Below are 24,332 nucleotides of genomic sequence, written 5' to 3'. Positions count from 1 at the left end.
TCTGTGGTTCAAAGGTTCTCTGACTCTGCTCCTTTGGAAGCATTTCAGAGCCGACGCTATCCCTGGGCTGCCAAAGCAAAGAGGCATAGTGGCCTTTCACACTGAAGGCATGGGCTTCTTTCCCATTCAGAAAGTGTATGTTGCCCCTCCCAGGCTCGGCCCCTGGAAAATGCAAGTGGGTGGACTCGATTTGGGCTGCCTGGTGAAACAACTTGCAGTCCCAAGCAGCATGAGTACCTCTCCTGAAGTGTGATTCCCAGCTAGGTAACCTCGGCCTTCGGAGGCTAGATGGGAGCAAACATGGTAAACGTGTGGGGAAAGTCTTGGACCACTGACCCATATGCTTGTGCTTGTGCGAGGGTTAGGCAGGAACTTTCCAACACAGGGTTTTCCCCTTACCATAAGCCGTCCCTTCGGGCTGCAGCAGGCGGGGGTTCTGTATCACAGTCTGGGAAGCAGGGCCTCAGGTGAGCCTGCCAACTGACTGCCTGCCCTCCGTCCTAGCCAGCTGAGAACATATGACAAGGCTGATGGAACCCACCTACAACGAAATGTTTCTCTGCAGAATTGGAGATTTGGCTACCAAACCTCCGCGTCTCCTCTCCCTCAGAGTGCTGTTCTGGTGCAGACTAGGGAAGGCTCCCAGGGACCCCAGCTTAGGAACGGCTCTTTGCCCACTCGGTTTCATCCGAGAAAGAGCCAGAGGGGCTGATCTCAACAAATAGGGCTGCACACCGTGAGTCCTTCGGGTAAGGCCGTCCTGTGCCAATGTGCCACCTAAGGAATGAAAGCAAAGTTTCCTTGCCACAGGAAAGCACACCGAGGCCTGGTGTTTTCTCTATGAAATTGACGTGAGCTTCAGGGTGAGGCCTATACTACATTGTGGAAAAGCTCGGGGTTACGGGTGTCTTTCTCCGTGTCTCGGACCCATGCCAGGGGCTCAGTCGTCGGGGAATGCTGAGTGGGAGAGGCTGCCTCTCTGCCGGACTCAGAAGGCTTCTTCCCTTTAGGGCAAGTCCGTTTGTGTCTTACCTCGTGGAGGAGGAAAGAGGGCGCCTAGAGATATTCTAACATGAACTAGCTAACGACAGAGGAGCTGGAGGAGCTGCTTTCTCGGTGGAAGGAGCCAAAACGCCTGCATCTCTAAGGTCTCTTTGAGGACTGCCAGACACTCTGCCGTCATAGGCCTAAGAATGGGAAATTGTGGCGGCATGGCAACACTTGGAATCCTAGGCTGCGGTGGAAGTGCGACTCTCAAACTGGATGGCAGAAGCTTCCAAGCAGAGTTGTTCTTCCATTTACCAAAGAGAACCCAAGGGTCTGACGCTGGTAGCGTTGTTGCTGCCGAGAACTGGCATCCCCGTGGGCCTGTCGGCTAATTTCCTGTTTCTGGCCCTCTAAGGAAACTCTTCCAGAAAGCCTTTGGGACCCGCTTAGAGAGAACAGCTGCGAAGTTGAGGCACTGAGCAGTAACCTAGATACCAGCCCTGGGTCCCAATCACCCACCTCTCTCTGGAGGTTACGTAGCCCACGGAGGGATTCAAGCAGGGAGTTTGCCTTATACACCCGGCACATGAAGCCGGGATGAGATGGAGGGCCACTCTACTGGCCCTCACGCTACGTGGCCCGGAGAAGTTATCACGCAGCAGAATTCAACAACCTTCCTCTACACGTGTGTACCCAAACGAAGCGCTGGGCAGTGGGTGTTCTCAGGCCAAGAGCAGACCTTGTTTGGGGCTGCACCTGCTCTGTGGTTCAAAGGTTCTCTGACTCTGCTCCTTTGGAAGCATTTCAGAGCCGACGCTATCCCTGGGCTGCCAAAGCAAAGAGGCATAGTGGCCTTTCACACTGAAGGCATGGGCTTCTTTCCCATTCAGAAAGTGTATGTTGCCCCTCCCAGGCTCTGCCCCTGGAAAATGCAAGTGGGTGGACTCGATTTGGGCTGCCTGGTGAAACAACTTGCAGTCCCAAGCAGCATGAGTACCTCTCCTGAAGTGTGATTCCCAGCTAGGTAACCTCGGCCTTCGGAGGCTAGATGGGAGCAAACATGGTAAACTTGTGGGGAAAGTCTTGGACCACTGACCCATATGCTTGTGCTTGTGCGAGGGTTAGGCAGGAACTTTCCAACACAGGGTTTTCCCCTTACCATAAGCCGTCCCTTTAGGCTGCAGCAGGCGGGGGTTGTGTATCACAGTCTGGGAAGCAGGGCCTCAGGTGAGCCTGCCAACTGACTGCCTGCCCTCCGTCTTAGCCAGCTGAGAAAATATGGCAAGGCTGATGGAACCCACCTACAACGAAATGTTTCTCTGCAGAATAGGAGATTTGGCTACCAAACCTCCGCGTCTCCTCTCCCTCAGAGTGCTGTTCTGGTGTAGACTAGGGAAGGCTCCCAGGGACCCCAGCTTAGGAACGGCTCTTTGCCCACTTGGTTTCATCCGAGAAAGAGCCAGAGGGGCTGATCTCAACAAATAGGGCTGCACACCGTGAGTCCTTCGGGTAGGGCCGTCCTGAGCCAATGTGCCACCTAAAGAATGAAAGCAAAGTTTCCTTGCCACAGGAAAGCACACCGAGGCCTGGTGTTTTCTCTATGAAATTGACGTGAGCTTCAGGGTGAGGCCAACACTACATTGTGGAAAAGCTCGGGGTTACGGCTGTCTTTCTCCGTGTCTCGGACCCATGCCAGGGGCTCAGTCGTCGGGGAATGCTGAGTGGGAGAGGCTGCCTCTCTGCCGGACTCAGAAGGCTTCTTCCCTTTAGGGCAAGTCCGTTTGGTCTTACCACGTGGAGGAGGAAAGAGGGCGCCTAGAGATATTCTAACATGAACTAGCTAACGACAGAGGAGCTGGAGGAGCTGCTTTCTCGGTGGAAGGAGCCAAAACGCCTGCATCCCTAAGGTCTCTTTGAGGACTGCCAGACACTCTGCCGTCATAGGCCTAAGAATGGGAAATTGTGGCGGCATGGCAACACTTGGAATCCTAGGCTGCGGTGGAAGTGCGACTCTCAAACTGGATGGCAGAAGCTTCCAAGCAGAGTTGTTCTTCCATTTACCAAAGAGAACCCAAGGGTCTGACGCTGGTAGCGTTGTTGCTGCCGAGAACTGGCATCCCCGTGGGCCTGTCGGCTAATTTCCTGTTTCTGGCCCTCTAAGGAAACTCTTCCGGAAAGCCTTTGGGACCCGCTTAGAGAGAACAGCTGCGAAGTTGAGGCACTGAGCAGTAACCTAGATACCAGCCCTGGGTCCCAATCACCCACCTCTCTCTGGAGGTTACGTAGCCCACGGAGGGATTCAAGCAGGGAGTTTGCCTTATACACCCGGCACATGAGGCCGGGATGAGATGGAGGGCCACTCTACTGGCCCTCACTCTACGTGGCCCGGAGAAGTTATCACGCAGCAGAATTCAACAACCTTCCTCTACACGTGTGTACCCAAACGAAGCGCTGGGCAGTGGGTGTTCTCAGGCCAAGAGCAGACCTTGTTCGGGGCTGCACCTGCTCTGTGGTTCAAAGGTTCTCTGACTCTGCTCCTTTGGAAGCATTTCAGAGCCGACGCTATCCCTGGGCTGCCAAAGCAAAGAGGCATAGTGGCCTTTCACACTGAAGGCATGGGCTTCTTTCCCGTTCAGAAAGTGTATGTTGCCCCTCCCAGGCTCGGCCCCTGGAAAATGCAAGTGGGTGGACTCGATTTGGGCTGCCTGGTGAAACAACTTGCAGTCCCAAGCAGCATGAGTACCTCTCCTTAAGTGTGATTCCCAGCTAGGTAACCTCGGCCTTCGGAGGCTAGATGGGAGCAAACATGGTAAACTTGTGGGGAAAGTCTTGGACCACTGACCCATATGCTTGTGCTTGTGCGAGGGTTAGGCAGGAACTTTCCAACACAGGGTTTTCCCCTTACCATAAGCCGTCCCTTTGGGCTGCAGCAGGCGGGGGTTCTGTATCACAGTCTGGGAAGCAGGGCCTCAGGTGAGCCTGCCAACTGACTGCCTGCCCTCCGTCCTAGCCAGCTGAGAACATATGGCAAGGCTGATGGAACCCACCTACAACGAAATGTTTCTCTGCAGAATAGGAGATTTGGCTACCAAACCTCCGCGTCTCCTCTCCCTCAGAGTGCTGTTCTGGTGTAGACTAGGGAAGGCTCCCAGGGACCCCAGCTTAGGAACGGCTCTTTGCCCATTTGGTTTCATCCGAGAAAGAGCCAGAGGGGCTGATCTCAACAAATAGGGCTGCACACCGTGAGTCCTTCGGGTAGGGCCGTCCTGAGCCAATGTGCCACCTAAGGAATGAAAGCAAAGTTTCCTTGCCACAGGAAAGCACACCGAGGCCTGGTGTTTTCTCTATGAAATTGACGTGAGCTTCAGGGTGTGGCCTATACTACATTGTGGAATAGCTCGGGGTTACGGCTGTCTTTCTCCGTGTCTCGGACCCATGCCAGGGGCTCAGTCGTCGGGGAATGCTGAGTGGGAGAGGCTGCCTCTCTGCCGGACTCAGAAGGCTTCTTCCCTTTAGGGCAAGTCCCTTTGTGTCTTACCACGTGGAGGAGGAAAGAGGGCGCCTAGAGATATTCTAACATGAACTAGCTAACGACAGAGGAGCTGGAGGAGCTGCTTTCTCGGTGGAAGGAGCCAAAACGCCTGCATCCCTAAGGTCTCTTTGAGGACTGCCAGTCACTCTGCCGTCATAGGCCTAAGAATGGGAAATTGTGGCGGCATGGCAACACTTGGAATCCTAGGCTGCGGTGGAAGTGCGACTCTCAAACTGGATGGCAGAAGCTTCCAAGCAGAGTTGTTCTTCCATTTACCAAAGAGAACCCAAGGGTCTGACGCTGGTAGCGTTGTTGCTGCCGAGAACTGGCATCCCCGTGGGCCTGTCGGCTAATTTCCTGTTTCTGGCCCTCTAAGGAAACTCTTCCAGAAAGCCTTTGGGACCCGCTTAGAGAGAACAGCTGCGAAGTTGAGGCACTGAGCAGTAACCTAGATACCAGCCCTGGGTCCCAATCACCCACCTCTCTCTGGAGGTTACGTAGCCCACGGAGGGATTCAAGCAGGGAGTTTGCCTTATACACCCGGCACATGAGGCCGGGATGAGATGGAGGGCCACTCTACTGGCCCTCACTCTACGTGGCCCGGAGAAGTTATCACGCAGCAGAATTCAAAAACCTTCCTCTACACGTGTGTACCCAAACGAAGCGCTGGGCAGTGGGTGTTCTCAGGCCAAGAGCAGACCTTGTTCGGGGCTGCACCTGCTCTTTGGTTCAAAGGTTCTCTGACTCTGCTCCTTTGGAAGCATTTCAGAGCCGACGCTATCCCTGGGCTGCCAAAGCAAAGAGGCATAGTGGCCTTTCACACTGAAGGCATGGGCTTCTTTCCCATTCAGAAAGTGTATGTTGCCCCTCCCAGGCTCGGCCCCTGGAAAATGCAAGTGGGTGGACTCGATTTGGGCTGCCTGGTGAAACAACTTGCAGTCCCAAGCAGCATGAGTACCTCTCCTGAAGTGTGATTCCCAGCTAGGTAACCTCGGCCTTCGGAGGCTAGATGGGAGCAAACATGGTAAACTTGTGGGGAAAGTCTTGGACCACTGACCCATATGCTTGTGCTTGTGCGAGGGTTAGGCAGGAACTTTCCAACACAGGGTTTTCCCCTTACCATAAGCCGTCCCTTTGGGCTGCAGCAGGCGGGGGTTGTGTATCACAGTCTGGGAAGCAGGGCCTCAGGTGAGCCTGCCAACTGACTGCCTGCCCTCCGTCCTAGCCAGCTGAGAACATATGGCAAGGCTGATGGAACCCACCTACAAAGAAATGTTTCTCTGCAGAATAGGAGATTTGGCTACCAAACCTCCGCGTCTCCTCTCCCTCAGAGTGCTGTTCTGGTGTAGACTAGGGAAGGCTCCCAGGGACCCCAGCTTAGGAACGGCTGTTTGCCCACTTGGTTTCATCCGAGAAAGAGCCAGAGGGGCTGATCTCAACAAATAGGGCTGCACACCGTGAGTCCTTCGGGTAGGGCCGTCCTGAGCCAATGTGCCACCTAAGGAATGAAAGCAAAGTTTCCTTGCCACAGGAAAGCACACCGAGGCCTGGTGTTTTCTCTATGAAATTGACGTGAGCTTCAGGGTGAGGCCTATACTACATTGTGGAAAAGCTCGGGGTTACGGCTGTCTTTCTCCGTGTCTCGGACCCATGCCAGGGGCTCAGTCGTCGGGGAATGCTGAGTGGGAGAGGCTGCCTCTCTGCCGGACTCAGAAGGCTTCTTCCCTTTAGGGCAAGTCCCTTTGTGTCTTACCACGTGGAGGAGGAAAGAGGGCGCCTAGAGATATTCTAACATGAACTAGCTAACGACAGAGGAGCTGGAGGAGCTGCTTTCTCGGTGGAAGGAGCCAAAACGCCTGCATCCCTAAGGTCTCTTTGAGGACTGCCAGACACTCTGCCGTCATAGGCCTAAGAATGGGAAATTGTGGCGGCATGGCAACACTTGGAATCCTAGGCTGCGGTGGAAGTGCGACTCTCAAACTGGATGGCAGAAGCTTCCAAGCAGAGTTGTTCTTCCATTTACCAAAGAGAAACCAAGGGTCTGACGCTGGTAGCGTTGTTGCTGCCGAGAACTGGCATCCCCGTGGGCCTGTGGGCTAATTTCCTGTTTCTGGCCCTCTAAGGAAACTCCTCCAGAAAGTCTTTGGGACCCGCTTAGAGAGAACAGCTGCGAAGTTGAGGCACTGAGCAGTAACCTAGATACCAGCCCTGGGTCCCAATCACCCACCTCTCTCTGGAGGTTACGTAGCCCACGGAGGGATTCAAGCAGGGAGTTTGCCTTATACACCCGGCACATGAAGCCGGGATGAGATGGAGGGCCACTTTACTGGCTCTCACGCTACGTGGCCCGGAGAAGTTATCACGCAGCAGAATTCAACAACCTTCCTCTACACGTGTGTACCCAAACGAAGCGCTGGGCAGTGGGTGTTCTCAGGCCAAGAGCAGACCTTGTTCGGGGCTGCACCTGCTCTGTGGTTCAAAGGTTCTCTGACTCTGCTCCTTTGGAAGCATTTCAGAGCCGACGCTATCCCTGGGCTGCCAAAGCAAAGAGGCATAGTGGCCTTTCACACTGAAGGCATAGGCTTCTTTCACATTCAGAAAGTGTATGTTGCCCCTCCCAGGCTCGGCCCCTGGAAAATGCAAGTGGGTGGACTCGATTTGGGCTGCCTGGTGAAACAACTTGCAGTCCCAAGCAGCATGAGTACCTCTCCTGAAGTGTGATTCCCAGCTAGGTAACCTCGGCCTTCGGAGGCTAGATGGGAGCAAACATGGTAAACGTGTGGGGAAAGTCTTGGACCACTGACCCATATGCTTGTGCTTGTGCGAGGGTTAGGCAGGAACTTTCCAACACAGGGTTTTCCCCTTACCATAAGCCGTCCCTTCGGGCTGCAGCAGGCGGGGGTTCTGTATCACAGTCTGGGAAGCAGGGCCTCAGGTGAGCCTGCCAACTGACTGCCTGCCCTCCGTCCTAGCCAGCTGAGAACATATGACAAGGCTGATGGAACCCACCTACAACGAAATGTTTCTCTGCAGAATAGGAGATTTGGCTACCAAACCTCCGCGTCTCCTCTCCCTCAGAGTGCTGTTCTGGTGTAGACTAGGGAAGGCTCCCAGGGACCCCAGCTTAGGAACGGCTGTTTGCCCACTTGGTTTCATCCGAGAAAGAGCCAGAGGGGCTGATCTCAACAAATAGGGCTGCACACCGTGAGTCCTTCGGGTAGGGCCGTCCTGAGCCAATGTGCCACCTAAGGAATGAAAGCAAAGTTTCCTTGCCACAGGAAAGCACACCGAGGCCTGGTGTTTTCTCTATGAAATTGACGTGAGCTTCAGGGTGAGGCCTATACTACATTGTGGAAAAGCTCGGGGTTACGGCTGTATTTCTCCGTGTCTCGGACCCATGCCAGGGGCTCAGTCGTCGGGGAATGCTGAGTGGGAGAGGCTGCCTCTCTGCCGGACTCAGAAGGCTTCTTCCCTTTAGGGCAAGTCCGTTTGGTCTTACCACGTGGAGGAGGAAAGAGGGCGCCTAGAGATATTCTAACATGAACTAGCTAACGACAGAGGAGCTGGAGGAGCTGCTTTCTCGGTGGAAGGAGCCAAAACGCCTGCATCCCTAAGGTCTCTTTGAGGACTGCCAGACACTCTGCCGTCATAGGCCTAAGAATGGGAAATTGTGGCGGCATGGCAACACTTGGAATCCTAGGCTGCGGTGGAAGTGCGACTCTCAAACTGGATGGCAGAAGCTTCCAAGCAGAGTTGTTCTTCCATTTACCAAAGAGAACCCAAGGGTCTGACGCTGGTAGCGTTGTTGCTGCCGAGAACTGGCATCCCCGTGGGCCTGTCGGCTAATTTCCTGTTTCTGGCCCTCTAAGGAAACTCTTCCAGAAAGCCTTTGGGACCCGCTTAGAGAGAACAGCTGCGAAGTTGAGGCACTGAGCAGTAACCTAGATACCAGCCCTGGGTCCCAATCACCCACCTCTCTCTGGAGGTTACGTAGCCCACGGAGGGATTCAAGCAGGGAGTTTGCCTTATACACCCGGCACATGAAGCCGGGATGAGATGGAGGGCCACTCTACTGGCCCTCACTCTACGTGGCCCGGAGAAGTTATCACGCAGCAGAATTCAACAACCTTCCTCTACACGTGTGTACCCAAACGAAGCGCTGGGCAGTGGGTGTTCTCAGGCCAAGAGCAGACCTTGTTCGGGGCTGCACCTGCTCTGTGGTTCAAAGGTTCTCTGACTCTGCTCCTTTGGAAGCATTTCAGAGCCGACGCTATCCCTGGGCTGCCAAAGCAAAGAGGCATAGTGGCCTTTCACACTGAAGGCATGGGCTTCTTTCCCATTCAGAAAGTGTATGTTGCCCCTCCCAGGCTCGGCCCCTGGAAAATGCAAGTGGGTGGACTCGATTTGGGCTGCCTGGTGAAACAACTTGCAGTCCCAAGCAGCATGAGTACCTCTCCTGAAGTGTGATTCCCAGCTAGGTAACCTCGGCCTTCGGAGGCTAGATGGGAGCAAACATGGTAAACTTGTGGGGAAAGTCTTGGACCACTGACCCATATGCTTGTGCTTGTGCGAGGGTTAGGCAGGAACTTTCCAACACAGGGTTTTCCCCTTACCATAAGCCGTCCCTTTGGGCTGCAGCAGGCGGGGGTTGTGTATCACAGTCTGGGAAGCAGGGCCTCAGGTGAGCCTGCCAACTGACTGCCTGCCCTCCGTCCTAGCCAGCTGAGAACATATGGCAAGGCTGATGGAACCCACCTACAAAGAAATGTTTCTCTGCAGAATAGGAGATTTGGCTACCAAACCTCCGCGTCTCCTCTCCCTCAGAGTGCTGTTCTGGTGTAGACTAGGGAAGGCTCCCAGGGACCCCAGCTTAGGAACGGCTCTTTGCCCACTTGGTTTCATCCGAGAAAGAGCCAGAGGGGCTGATCTCAACAAATAGGGCTGCACACCGTGAGTCCTTCGGGTAGGGCCGTCCTGAGCCAATGTGCCACCTAAGGAATGAAAGCAAAGTTTCCTTGCCACAGGAAAGCACACCGAGGCCTGGTGTTTTCTCTATGAAATTGACGTGAGCTTCAGGGTGAGGCCTATACTACATTGTGGAAAAGCTCGGGGTTACGGCTGTCTTTCTCCGTGTCTCGGACCCATGCCAGGGGCTCAGTCGTCGGGGAATGCTGAGTGGGAGAGGCTGCCTCTCTGCCGGACTCAGAAGGCTTCTTCCCTTTAGGGCAAGTCCGTTTGTGTCTTACCACGTGGAGGAGGAAAGAGGGCGCCTAGAGATATTCTAACATGAACTAGCTAACGACAGAGGAGCTGGAGGAGCTGCTTTCTCGGTGGAAGGAGCCAAAACGCCTGCATCCCTAAGGTCTCTTTGAGGACTGCCAGACACTCTGCCGTCAGAGGCCTAAGAATGGGAAATTGTGGCGGCATGGCAACACTTGGAATCCTAGGCTGCGGTGGAAGTGCGACTCTCAAACTGGATGGCAGAAGCTTCCAAGCAGAGTTGTTCTTCCATTTACCAAAGAGAAACCAAGGGTCTGACGCTGGTAGCGTTGTTGCTGCCGAGAACTGGCATCCCCGTGGGCCTGTGGGCTAATTTCCTGTTTCTGGCCCTCTAAGGAAACTCCTCCAGAAAGTCTTTGGGACCCGCTTAGAGAGAACAGCTGCGAAGTTGAGGCACTGAGCAGTAACCTAGATACCAGCCCTGGGTCCCAATCACCCACCTCTCTCTGGAGGTTACGTAGCCCACGGAGGGATTCAAGCAGGGAGTTTGCCTTATACACCCGGCACATGAAGCCGGGATGAGATGGAGGGCCACTTTACTGGCCCTCACGCTACGTGGCCCGGAGAAGTTATCACGCAGCAGAATTCAACAACCTTCCTCTACACGTGTGTACCCAAACGAAGCGCTGGGCAGTGGGTGTTCTCAGGCCAAGAGCAGACCTTGTTCGGGGCTGCACCTGCTCTGTGGTTCAAAGGTTCTCTGACTCTGCTCCTTTGGAAGCATTTCAGAGCCGACGCTATCCCTGGGCTGCCAAAGCAAAGAGGCATAGTGGGCTTTCACACTGAAGGCATGGGCTTCTTTCCCATTCAGAAAGTGTATGTTGCCCCTCCCAGGCTCGGCCCCTGGAAAATGCAAGTGGGTGGACTCGATTTGGGCTGCCTGGTGAAACAACTTGCAGTCCCAAGCAGCATGAGTACCTCTCCTGAAGTGTGATTCCCAGCTAGGTAACCTCGGCCTTCGGAGGCTAGATGGGAGCAAACATGGTAAACTTGTGGGGAAAGTCTTGGACCACTGACCCATATGCTTGTGCTTGTGCGAGGGTTAGGCAGGAACTTTCCAACACAGGGTTTTCCCCTTACCATAAGCCGTCCCTTTGGGCTGCAGCAGGCGGGGGTTGTGTATCACAGTCTGGGAAGCAGGGCCTCAGGTGAGCCTGCCAACTGACTGCCTGCCCTCCGTCCTAGCCAGCTGAGAACATATGGCAAGGCTGATGGAACCCACCTACAACGAAATGTTTCTCTGCAGAATAGGAGATTTGGCTACCAAACCTCCGCGTCTCCTCTCCCTCAGAGTGCTGTTCTGGTGTAGACTAGGGAAGGCTCCCAGGGACCCCAGCTTAGGAACGGCTGTTTGCCCACTTGGTTTCATCCGAGAAAGAGCCAGAGGGGCTGATCACAACAAATAGGGCTGCACACCGTGAGTCCTTCGGGTAGGGCCGTCCTGAGCCAATGTGCCACCTAAGGAATGAAAGCAAAGTTTCCTTGCCACAGGAAAGCACACCGAGGCCTGGTGTTTTCTCTATGAAATTGACGTGAGCTTCAGGGTGAGGCCTATACTACATTGTGGAAAAGCTCGGGGTTACGGCTGTCTTTCTCCGTGTCTCGGACCCATGCCAGGGGCTCAGTCGTCGGGGAATGCTGAGTGGGAGAGGCTGCCTCTCTGCCGGACTCAGAAGGCTTCTTCCCTTTAGGGCAAGTCCCTTTGTGTCTTACCACGTGGAGGAGGAAAGAGGGCGCCTAGAGATATTCTAATATGAACTAGCTAACGACAGAGGAGCTGGAGGAGCTGCTTTCTCGGTGGAAGGAGCCAAAACGCCTGCATCCCTAAGGTCTCTTTGAGGACTGCCAGACACTCTGCCGTCATAGGCCTAAGAATGGGAAATTGTGGCGGCATGGCAACACTTGGAATCCTAGGCTGCGGTGGAAGTGCGACTCTCAAACTGGATGGCAGAAGCTTCCAAGCAGAGTTGTTCTTCCATTTACCAAAGAGAAACCAAGGGTCTGACGCTGGTAGCGTTGTTGCTGCCGAGAACTGGCATCCCCGTGGGCCTGTGGGCTAATTTCCTGTTTCTGGCCCTCTAAGGAAACTCCTCCAGAAAGTCTTTGGGACCCGCTTAGAGAGAACAGCTGCGAAGTTGAGGCACTGAGCAGTAACCTAGATACCAGCCCTGGGTCCCAATCACCCACCTCTCTCTGGAGGTTACGTAGCCCACGGAGGGATTCAAGCAGGGAGTTTGCCTTATACACCCGGCACATGAAGCCGGGATGAGATGGAGGGCCACTTTACTGGCCCTCACGCTACGTGGCCCGGAGAAGTTATCACGCAGCAGAATTCAACAACCTTCCTCTACACGTGTGTACCCAAACGAAGCGCTGGGCAGTGGGTGTTCTCAGGCCAAGAGCAGACCTTGTTCGGGGCTGCACCTGCTCTGTGGTTCAAAGGTTCTCTGACTCTGCTCCTTTGGAAGCATTTCAGAGCCGACGCTATCCCTGGGCTGCCAAAGCAAAGAGGCATAGTGGCCTTTCACACTGAAGGCATGGGCTTCTTTCCCATTCAGAAAGTGTATGTTGCCCCTCCCAGGCTCGGCCCCTGGAAAATGCAAGTGGGTGGACTCGATTTGGGCTGCCTGGTGAAACAACTTGCAGTCCCAAGCAGCATGAGTACCTCTCCTGAAGTGTGATTCCCAGCTAGGTAACCTCGGCCTTCGGAGGCTAGATGGGAGCTAACATGGTAAACTTGTGGGGAAAGTCTTGGACCACTGACCCATATGCTTGTGCTTGTGCGAGGGTTAGGCAGGAACTTTCCAACACAGGGTTTTCCCCTTACCATAAGCCGTCCCTTTGGGCTGCAGCAGGCGGGGGTTGTGTATCACAGTCTGGGAAGCAGGGCCTCAGGTGAGCCTGCCAACTGACTGCCTGCCCTCCGTCCTAGCCAGCTGAGAACATATGGCAAGGCTGATGGAACCCACCTACAAAGAAATGTTTCTCTGCAGAATAGGAGATTTGGCTACCAAACCTCCGCGTCTCCTCTCCCTCAGAGTGCTGTTCTGGTGTAGACTAGGGAAGGCTCCCAGGGACCCCAGCTTAGGAACGGCTCTTTGCCCACTTGGTTTCATCCGAGAAAGAGCCAGAGGGGCTGATCTCAACAAATAGGGCTGCACACCGTGAGTCCTTCGGGTAGGGCCGTCCTGAGCCAATGTGCCACCTAAGGAATGAAAGCAAAGTTTCCTTGCCACAGGAAAGCACACCGAGGCCTGGTGTTTTCTCTATGAAATTGACGTGAGCTTCAGGGTGAGGCCTATACTACATTGTGGAAAAGCTCGGGGTTACGGCTGTCTTTCTCCGTGTCTCGGACCCATGCCAGGGGCTCAGTCGTCGGGGAATGCTGAGTGGGAGAGGCTGCCTCTCTGCCGGACTCAGAAGGCTTCTTCCCTTTAGGGCAAGTCCGTTTGTGTCTTACCACGTGGAGGAGGAAAGAGGGCGCCTAGAGATATTCTAACATGAACTAGCTAACGACAGAGGAGCTGGAGGAGCTGCTTTCTCGGTGGAAGGAGCCAAAACGCCTGCATCCCTAAGGTCTCTTTGAGGACTGCCAGACACTCTGCCGTCAGAGGCCTAAGAATGGGAAATTGTGGCGGCATGGCAACACTTGGAATCCTAGGCTGCGGTGGAAGTGCGACTCTCAAACTGGATGGCAGAAGCTTCCAAGCAGAGTTGTTCTTCCATTTACCAAAGAGAAACCAAGGGTCTGACGCTGGTAGCGTTGTTGCTGCCGAGAACTGGCATCCCCGTGGGCCTGTGGGCTAATTTCCTGTTTCTGGCCCTCTAAGGAAACTCCTCCAGAAAGTCTTTGGGACCCGCTTAGAGAGAACAGCTGCGAAGTTGAGGCACTGAGCAGTAACCTAGATACCAGCCCTGGGTCCCAATCACCCACCTCTCTCTGGAGGTTACGTAGCCCACGGAGGGATTCAAGCAGGGAGTTTGCCTTATACACCCGGCACATGAAGCCGGGATGAGATGGAGGGCCACTTTACTGGCCCTCACGCTACGTGGCCCGGAGAAGTTATCACGCAGCAGAATTCAACAACCTTCCTCTACACGTGTGTACCCAAACGAAGCGCTGGGCAGTGGGTGTTCTCAGGCCAAGAGCAGACCTTGTTCGGGGCTGCACCTGCTCTGTGGTTCAAAGGTTCTCTGACTCTGCTCCTTTGGAAGCATTTCAGAGCCGACGCTATCCCTGGGCTGCCAAAGCAAAGAGGCATAGTGGGCTTTCACACTGAAGGCATGGGCTTCTTTCCCATTCAGAAAGTGTATGTTGCCCCTCCCAGGCTCGGCCCCTGGAAAATGCAAGTGGGTGGACTCGATTTGGGCTGCCTGGTGAAACAACTTGCAGTCCCAAGCAGCATGAGTACCTCTCCTGAAGTGTGATTCCCAGCTAGGTAACCTCGGCCTTCGGAGGCTAGATGGGAGCAAACATGGTAAACGTGTGGGGAAAGTCTTGGACCACTGACCCATATGCTTGTGCTTGTGCGAGGGTTAGGCAGGAACTTTCCAACACAGGGTTTTCCCCTTACCATAAGCCGTCCCTTCGGGCTGCAGCAGGCGGGGGTTGTGTATCACAGTCTGGGAAGCAGGGCCTCAGGTGAGCCTGCCAACTGACTGCCTGCCCTCCGTCCTAGCCAGCTGAGAACATATGACAAGGCTGATGGAACCCACCTACAACGAAATGTTTCTCTGCAGAATAGGAGATTTGGCTACCAAACCTCCGCGTCTCCTCTCCCTCAGAGTGCTGTTCTGGTGTAGACTAGGGAAGGCTCCCAGGGACCCCAGCTTAGGAACTGCTGTTTGCCCACTTGGTTTCATCCGAGAAAGAGCCAGAGGGGCTGATCTCAACAAATAGGGCTGCACACCGTGAGTCCTTCGGGTAGGGCCGTCCTGAGCCAATGTGCCACCTAAGGAATGAAAGCAAAGCTTCCTTGCCACAGGAAAGCACACCGAGGCCTGGTGTTTTCTCTATGAAATTGACGTGAGCTTCAGGGTGAGGCCAACACTACATTGTGGAAAAGCTCGGGGTTACGGCTGTATTTCTCCGTGTCTCGGACCCATGCCAGGGGCTCAGTCGTCGGGGAATGCTGAGTGGGAGAGGCTGCCTCTCTGCCGGACTCAGAAGGCTTCTTCCCTTTAGGGCAAGTCCGTTTGGTCTTACCACGTGGAGGAGGAAAGAGGGCGCCTAGAGATATTCTAACATGAACTAGCTAACGACAGAGGAGCTGGAGGAGCTGCTTTCTCGGTGGAAGGAGCCAAAACGCCTGCATCCCTAAGGTCTCTTTGAGGACTGCCAGACACTCTGCCGTCATAGGCCTAAGAATGGGAAATTGTGGCGGCATGGCAACACTTGGAATCCTAGGCTGCGGTGGAAGTGCGACTCTCAAACTGGATGGCAGAAGCTTCCAAGCAGAGTTGTTCTTCCATTTACCAAAGAGAACCCAAGGGTCTGACGCTGGTAGCGTTGTTGCTGCCGAGAACTGGCATCCCCGTGGGCCTGTCGGCTAATTTCCTGTTTCTGGCCCTCTAAGGAAACTCTTCCAGAAAGCCTTTGGGACCCGCTTAGAGAGAACAGCTGCGAAGTTGAGGCACTGAGCAGTAACCTAGATACCAGCCCTGGGTCCCAATCACCCACCTCTCTCTGGAGGTTACGTAGCCCACGGAGGGATTCAAGCAGGGAGTTTGCCTTATACACCCGGCACATGAAGCCGGGATGAGATGGAGGGCCACTCTACTGGCCCTCACTCTACGTGGCCCGGAGAAGTTATCACGCAGCAGAATTCAACAACCTTCCTCTACACGTGTGTACCCAAACGAAGCGCTGGGCAGTGGGTGTTCTCAGGCCAAGAGCAGACCTTGTTCGGGGCTGCACCTGCTCTGTGGTTCAAAGGTTCTCTGACTCTGCTCCTTTGGAAGCATTTCAGAGCCGACGCTATCCCTGGGCTGCCAAAGCAAAGAGGCATAGTGGGCTTTCACACTGAAGGCATGGGCTTCTTTCCCATTCAGAAAGTGTATGTTGCCCCTCCCAGGCTCGGCCCCTGGAAAATGCAAGTGGGTGGACTCGATTTGGGCTGCCTGGTGAAACAACTTGCAGTCCCAAGCAGCATGAGTACCTCTCCTGAAGTGTGATTCCCAGCTAGGTAACCTCGGCCTTCGGAGGCTAGATGGGAGCAAACATGGTAAACGTGTGGGGAAAGTCTTGGACCACTGACCCATATGCTTGTGCTTGTGCGAGGGTTAGGCAGGAACTTTCCAACACAGGGTTTTCCCCTTACCATAAGCCGTCCCTTCGGGCTGCAGCAGGCGGGGGTTCTGTATCACAGTCTGGGAAGCAGGGCCTCAGGTGAGCCTGCCAACTGACTGCCTGCCCTCCGTCCTAGCCAGCTGAGAACATATGACAAGGCTGATGGAACCCACCTACAACGAAATGTTTCTCTGCAGAATAGGAGATTTGGCTACCAAACCTCCGCGTCTCCTCTCCCTCAGAGTGCTGTTCTGGTGTAGACTAGGGAAGGCTCCCAGGGACCCCAGCTTAGGAACGGCTGTTTGCCCACTTGGTTTCATCCGAGAAAGAGCCAGAGGGGCTGATCACAACAAATAGGGCTGCACACCGTGAGTCCTTCGGGTAGGGCCGTCCTGAGCCAATGTGCCACCTAAGGAATGAAAGCAAAGTTTCCTTGCCACAGGAAAGCACACCGAGGCCTGGTGTTTTCTCTATGAAATTGACGTGAGCTTCAGGGTGAGGCCTATACTACATTGTGGAAAAGCTCGGGGTTACGGCTGTCTTTCTCCGTGTCTCGGACCCATGCCAGGGGCTCAGTCGTCGGGGAATGCTGAGTGGGAGAGGCTGCCTCTCTGCCGGACTCAGAAGGCTTCTTCCCTTTAGGGCAAGTCCCTTTGTGTCTTACCACGTGGAGGAGGAAAGAGGGCGCCTAGAGATATTCTAATATGAACTAGCTAACGACAGAGGAGCTGGAGGAGCTGCTTTCTCGGTGGAAGGAGCCAAAACGCCTGCATCCCTAAGGTCTCTTTGAGGACTGCCAGACACTCTGCCGTCATAGGCCTAAGAATGGGAAATTGTGGCGGCATGGCAACACTTGGAATCCTAGGCTGCGGTGGAAGTGCGACTCTCAAACTGGATGGCAGAAGCTTCCAAGCAGAGTTGTTCTTCCATTTACCAAAGAGAAACCAAGGGTCTGACGCTGGTAGCGTTGTTGCTGCCGAGAACTGGCATCCCCGTGGGCCTGTGGGCTAATTTCCTGTTTCTGGCCCTCTAAGGAAACTCCTCCAGAAAGTCTTTGGGACCCGCTTAGAGAGAACAGCTGCGAAGTTGAGGCACTGAGCAGTAACCTAGATACCAGCCCTGGGTCCCAATCACCCACCTCTCTCTGGAGGTTACGTAGCCCACGGAGGGATTCAAGCAGGGAGTTTGCCTTATACACCCGGCACATGAAGCCGGGATGAGATGGAGGGCCACTTTACTGGCCCTCACGCTACGTGGCCCGGAGAAGTTATCACGCAGCAGAATTCAACAACCTTCCTCTACACGTGTGTACCCAAACGAAGCGCTGGGCAGTGGGTGTTCTCAGGCCAAGAGCAGACCTTGTTCGGGGCTGCACCTGCTCTGTGGTTCAAAGGTTCTCTGACTCTGCTCCTTTGGAAGCATTTCAGAGCCGACGCTATCCCTGGGCTGCCAAAGCAAAGAGGCATAGTGGCCTTTCACACTGAAGGCATGGGCTTCTTTCCCATTCAGAAAGTGTATGTTGCCCCTCCCAGGCTCGGCCCCTGGAAAATGCAAGTGGGTGGACTCGATTTGGGCTGCCTGGTGAAACAACTTGCAGTCCCAAGCAGCATGAGTACCTCTCCTGAAGTGTGATTCCCAGCTAGGTAACCTCGGCCTTCGGAGGCTAGATGGGAGCTAACATGGTAAACTTGTGGGGAAAGTCTTGGACCACTGACCCATATGCTTGTGCTTGTGCGAGGGTTAGGCAGGAACTTTCCAACACAGGGTTTTCCCCTTACCATAAGCCGTCCCTTTGGGCTGCAGCAGGCGGGGGTTGTGTATCACAGTCTGGGAAGCAGGGCCTCAGGTGAGCCTGCCAACTGACTGCCTGCCCTCCGTCCTAGCCAGCTGAGAACATATGGCAAGGCTGATGGAACCCACCTACAAAGAAATGTTTCTCTGCAGAATAGGAGATTTGGCTACCAAACCTCCGCGTCTCCTCTCCCTCAGAGTGCTGTTCTGGTGTAGACTAGGGAAGGCTCCCAGGGACCCCAGCTTAGGAACGGCTCTTTGCCCACTTGGTTTCATCCGAGAAAGAGCCAGAGGGGCTGATCTCAACAAACAGGGCTGCACACCGTGAGTCCTTCGGGTAGGGCCGTCCTGAGCCAATGTGCCACCTAAGGAATGAAAGCAAAGTTTCCTTGCCACAGGAAAGCACACCGAGGCCTGGTGTTTTCTCTATGAAATTGACGTGAGCTTCAGGGTGAGGCCTATACTACATTGTGGAAAAGCTCGGGGTTACGGCTGTCTTTCTCCGTGTCTCGGACCCATGCCAGGGGCTCAGTCGTCGGGGAATGCTGAGTGGGAGAGGCTGCCTCTCTGCCGGACTCAGAAGGCTTCTTCCCTTTAGGGCAAGTCCGTTTGTGTCTTACCACGTGGAGGAGGAAAGAGGGCGCCTAGAGATATTCTAACATGAACTAGCTAACGACAGAGGAGCTGGAGGAGCTGCTTTCTCGGTGGAAGGAGCCAAAACGCCTGCATCCCTAAGGTCTCTTTGAGGACTGCCAGACACTCTGCCGTCAGAGGCCTAAGAATGGGAAATTGTGGCGGCATGGCAACACTTGGAATCCTAGGCTGCGGTGGAAGTGCGACTCTCAAACTGGATGGCAGAAGCTTCCAAGCAGAGTTGTTCTTCCATTTACCAAAGAGAAACCAAGGGTCTGACGCTGGTAGCGTTGTTGCTGCCGAGAACTGGCATCCCCGTGGGCCTGTGGGCTAATTTCCTGTTTCTGGCCCTCTAAGGAAACTCCTCCAGAAAGTCTTTGGGACCCGCTTAGAGAGAACAGCTGCGAAGTTGAGGCACTGAGCAGTAACCTAGATACCAGCCCTGGGTCCCAATCACCCACCTCTCTCTGGAGGTTACGTAGCCCACGGAGGGATTCAAGCAGGGAGTTTGCCTTATACACCCGGCACATGAAGCCGGGATGAGATGGAGGGCCACTTTACTGGCCCTCACGCTACGTGGCCCGGAGAAGTTATCACGCAGCAGAATTCAACAACCTTCCTCTACACGTGTGTACCCAAACGAAGCGCTGGGCAGTGGGTGTTCTCAGGCCAAGAGCAGACCTTGTTCGGGGCTGCACCTGCTCTGTGGTTCAAAGGTTCTCTGACTCTGCTCCTTTGGAAGCATTTCAGAGCCGACGCTATCCCTGGGCTGCCAAAGCAAAGAGGCATAGTGGGCTTTCACACTGAAGGCATGGGCTTCTTTCCCATTCAGAAAGTGTATGTTGCCCCTCCCAGGCTCGGCCCCTGGAAAATGCAAGTGGGTGGACTCGATTTGGGCTGCCTGGTGAAACAACTTGCAGTCCCAAGCAGCATGAGTACCTCTCCTGAAGTGTGATTCCCAGCTAGGTAACCTCGGCCTTCGGAGGCTAGATGGGAGCAAACATGGTAAACGTGTGGGGAAAGTCTTGGACCACTGACCCATATGCTTGTGCTTGTGCGAGGGTTAGGCAGGAACTTTCCAACACAGGGTTTTCCCCTTACCATAAGCCGTCCCTTCGGGCTGCAGCAGGCGGGGGTTGTGTATCACAGTCTGGGAAGCAGGGCCTCAGGTGAGCCTGCCAACTGACTGCCTGCCCTCCGTCCTAGCCAGCTGAGAACATATGACAAGGCTGATGGAACCCACCTACAACGAAATGTTTCTCTGCAGAATAGGAGATTTGGCTACCAAACCTCCGCGTCTCCTCTCCCTCAGAGTGCTGTTCTGGTGTAGACTAGGGAAGGCTCCCAGGGACCCCAGCTTAGGAACTGCTGTTTGCCCACTTGGTTTCATCCGAGAAAGAGCCAGAGGGGCTGATCTCAACAAATAGGGCTGCACACCGTGAGTCCTTCGGGTAGGGCCGTCCTGAGCCAATGTGCCACCTAAGGAATGAAAGCAAAGTTTCCTTGCCACAGGAAAGCACACCGAGGCCTGGTGTTTTCTCTATGAAATTGACGTGAGCTTCAGGGTGAGGCCAACACTACATTGTGGAAAAGCTCGGGGTTACGGCTGTATTTCTCCGTGTCTCGGACCCATGCCAGGGGCTCAGTCGTCGGGGAATGCTGAGTGGGAGAGGCTGCCTCTCTGCCGGACTCAGAAGGCTTCTTCCCTTTAGGGCAAGTCCGTTTGGTCTTACCACGTGGAGGAGGAAAGAGGGCGCCTAGAGATATTCTAACATGAACTAGCTAACGACAGAGGAGCTGGAGGAGCTGCTTTCTCGGTGGAAGGAGCCAAAACGCCTGCATCCCTAAGGTCTCTTTGAGGACTGCCAGACACTCTGCCGTCATAGGCCTAAGAATGGGAAATTGTGGCGGCATGGCAACACTTGGAATCCTAGGCTGCGGTGGAAGTGCGACTCTCAAACTGGATGGCAGAAGCTTCCAAGCAGAGTTGTTCTTCCATTTACCAAAGAGAACCCAAGGGTCTGACGCTGGTAGCGTTGTTGCTGCCGAGAACTGGCATCCCCGTGGGCCTGTCGGCTAATTTCCTGTTTCTGGCCCTCTAAGGAAACTCTTCCAGAAAGCCTTTGGGACCCGCTTAGAGAGAACAGCTGCGAAGTTGAGGCACTGAGCAGTAACCTAGATACCAGCCCTGGGTCCCAATCACCCACCTCTCTCTGGAGGTTACGTAGCCCACGGAGGGATTCAAGCAGGGAGTTTGCCTTATACACCCGGCACATGAAGCCGGGATGAGATGGAGGGCCACTCTACTGGCCCTCACTCTACGTGGCCCGGAGAAGTTATCACGCAGCAGAATTCAACAACCTTCCTCTACACGTGTGTACCCAAACGAAGCGCTGGGCAGTGGGTGTTCTCAGGCCAAGAGCAGACCTTGTTCGGGGCTGCACCTGCTCTGTGGTTCAAAGGTTCTCTGACTCTGCTCCTTTGGAAGCATTTCAGAGCCGACGCTATCCCTGGGCTGCCAAAGCAAAGAGGCATAGTGGGCTTTCACACTGAAGGCATGGGCTTCTTTCCCATTCAGAAAGTGTATGTTGCCCCTCCCAGGCTCGGCCCCTGGAAAATGCAAGTGGGTGGACTCGATTTGGGCTGCCTGGTGAAACAACTTGCAGTCCCAAGCAGCATGAGTACCTCTCCTGAAGTGTGATTCCCAGCTAGGTAACCTCGGCCTTCGGAGGCTAGATGGGAGCAAACATGGTAAACGTGTGGGGAAAGTCTTGGACCACTGACCCATATGCTTGTGCTTGTGCGAGGGTTAGGCAGGAACTTTCCAACACAGGGTTTTCCCCTTACCATAAGCCGTCCCTTCGGGCTGCAGCAGGCGGGGGTTCTGTATCACAGTCTGGGAAGCAGGGCCTCAGGTGAGCCTGCCAACTGACTGCCTGCCCTCCGTCCTAGCCAGCTGAGAACATATGACAAGGCTGATGGAACCCACCTACAACGAAATGTTTCTCTGCAGAATAGGAGATTTGGCTACCAAACCTCCGCGTCTCCTCTCCCTCAGAGTGCTGTTCTGGTGTAGACTAGGGAAGGCTCCCAGGGACCCCAGCTTAGGAACTGCTGTTTGCCCACTTGGTTTCATCCGAGAAAGAGCCAGAGGGGCTGATCTCAACAAATAGGGCTGCACACCGTGAGTCCTTCGGGTAGGGCCGTCCTGAGCCAATGTGCCACCTAAGGAATGAAAGCAAAGTTTCCTTGCCACAGGAAAGCACACCGAGGCCTGGTGTTTTCTCTATGAAATTGACGTGAGCTTCAGGGTGAGGCCAACACTACATTGTGGAAAAGCTCGGGGTTACGGCTGTATTTCTCCGTGTCTCGGACCCATGCCAGGGGCTCAGTCGTCGGGGAATGCTGAGTGGGAGAGGCTGCCTCTCTGCCGGACTCAGAAGGCTTCTTCCCTTTAGGGCAAGTCCGTTTGGTCTTACCACGTGGAGGAGGAAAGAGGGCGCCTAGAGATATTCTAACATGAACTAGCTAACGACAGAGGAGCTGGAGGAGCTGCTTTCTCGGTGGAAGGAGCCAAAACGCCTGCATCCCTAAGGTCTCTTTGAGGACTGCCAGACACTCTGCCGTCATAGGCCTAAGAATGGGAAATTGTGGCGGCATGGCAACACTTGGAATCCTAGGCTGCGGTGGAAGTGCGACTCTCAAACTGGATGGCAGAAGCTTCCAAGCAGAGTTGTTCTTCCATTTACCAAAGAGAACCCAAGGGTCTGACGCTGGTAGCGTTGTTGCTGCCGAGAACTGGCATCCCCGTGGGCCTGTCGGCTAATTTCCTGTTTCTGGCCCTCTAAGGAAACTCTTCCAGAAAGCCTTTGGGACCCGCTTAGAGAGAACAGCTGCGAAGTTGAGGCACTGAGCAGTAACCTAGATACCAGCCCTGGGTCCCAATCACCCACCTCTCTCTGGAGGTTACGTAGCCCACGGAGGGATTCAAGCAGGGAGTTTGCCTTATACACCCGGCACATGAAGCCGGGATGAGATGGAGGGCCACTCTACTGGCCCTCACTCTACGTGGCCCGGAGAAGTTATCACGCAGCAGAATTCAACAACCTTCCTCTACACGTGTGTACCCAAACGAAGCGCTGGGCAGTGGGTGTTCTCAGGCCAAGAGCAGACCTTGTTCGGGGCTGCACCTGCTCTGTGGTTCAAAGGTTCTCTGACTCTGCTCCTTTGGAAGCATTTCAGAGCCGACGCTATCCCGGGGCTGCCAAAGCAAAGAGGCATAGTGGCCTTTCACACTGAAGGCATGGGCTTCTTTCCCATTCAGAAAGTGTATGTTGCCCCTCCCAGGCTCGGCCCCTGGAAAATGCAAGTGGGTGGACTCGATTTGGGCTGCCTGGTGAAACAACTTGCAGTCCCAAGCAGCATGAGTACCTCTCCTGAAGTGTGATTCCCAGCTAGGTAACTCGGCCTTCGGAGGCTAGATGGGAGCAAACATGGTAAACGTGTGGGGAAAGTCTTGGACCACTGACCCATATGCTTGTGCTTGTGCGAGGGTTAGGCAGGAACTTTCCAACACAGGGTTTTCCCCTTACCATAAGCCGTCCCTTCGGGCTGCAGCAGGCGGGGGTTCTGTATCACAGTCTGGGAAGCAGGGCCTCAGGTGAGCCTGCCAACTGACTGCCTGCCCTCCGTCCTAGCCAGCTGAGAACATATGACAAGGCTGATGGAACCCACCTACAACGAAATGTTTCTCTGCAGAATAGGAGATTTGGCTACCAAACCTCCGCGTCTCCTCTCCCTCAGAGTGCTGTTCTGGTGTAGACTAAGGAAGGCTCCCAGGGACCCCAGCTTAGGAACGGCTGTTTGCCCACTTGGTTTCATCCGAGAAAGAGCCAGAGGGGCTGATCTCAACAAATAGGGCTGCACACCGTGAGTCCTTCGGGTAGGGCCGTCCTGAGCCAATGTGCCACCTAAGGAATGAAAGCAAAGTTTCCTTGCCACAGGAAAGCACACCGAGGCCTGGTGTTTTCTCTATGAAATTGACGTGAGCTTCAGGGTGAGGCCTATACTACATTGTGGAAAAGCTCGGGGTTACGGCTGTCTTTCTCCATGTCTCGGACCCATGCCAGGGGCTCAGTCGTCGGGGAATGCTGAGTGGGAGAGGCTGCCTCTCTGCCGGACTCAGAAGGCTTCTTCCCTTTAGGGCAAGTCCCTTTGTGTCTTACCACGTGGAGGAGGAAAGAGGGCGCCTAGAGATATTCTAACATGAACTAGTTAACGACAGAGGAGCTGGAGGAGCTGCTTTCTCGGTGGAAGGAGCCAAAACGCCTGCATCCCTAAGGTCTCTTTGAGGACTGCCAGACACTCTGCCGTCATAGGCCTAAGAATGGGAAATTGTGGCGGCATGGCAACACTTGGAATCCTAGGCTGCGGTGGAAGTGCGACTCTCAAACTGGATGGCAGAAGCTTCCAAGCAGAGTTGTTCTTCCATTTACCAAAGAGAACCCAAGGGTCTGACGCTGGTAGCGTTGTTGCTGCCGAGAACTGGCATCCCCGTGGGCCTGTCGGCTAATTTCCTGTTTCTGGCCCTCTAAGGAAACTCTTCCAGAAAGCCTTTGGGACCCGCTTAGAGAGAACAGCTGCGAAGTTGAGGCACTGAGCAGTAACCTAGATACCAGCCCTGGGTCCCAATCACCCACCTCTCTCTGGAGGTTACGTAGCCCACGGAGGGATTCAAGCAGGGAGTTTGCCTTATACACCCGGCACATGAAGCCGGGATGAGATGGAGGGCCACTCTACTGGCCCTCACTCTACGTGGCC

This window comes from Eschrichtius robustus, chromosome 19 (genome assembly GCF_028021215.1).
Source record: "Eschrichtius robustus isolate mEscRob2 chromosome 19, mEscRob2.pri, whole genome shotgun sequence".
Lineage (NCBI taxonomy): Eukaryota > Metazoa > Chordata > Mammalia > Artiodactyla > Eschrichtiidae > Eschrichtius > Eschrichtius robustus.
Note: the sequence above shows the minus strand (reverse complement) of the source record.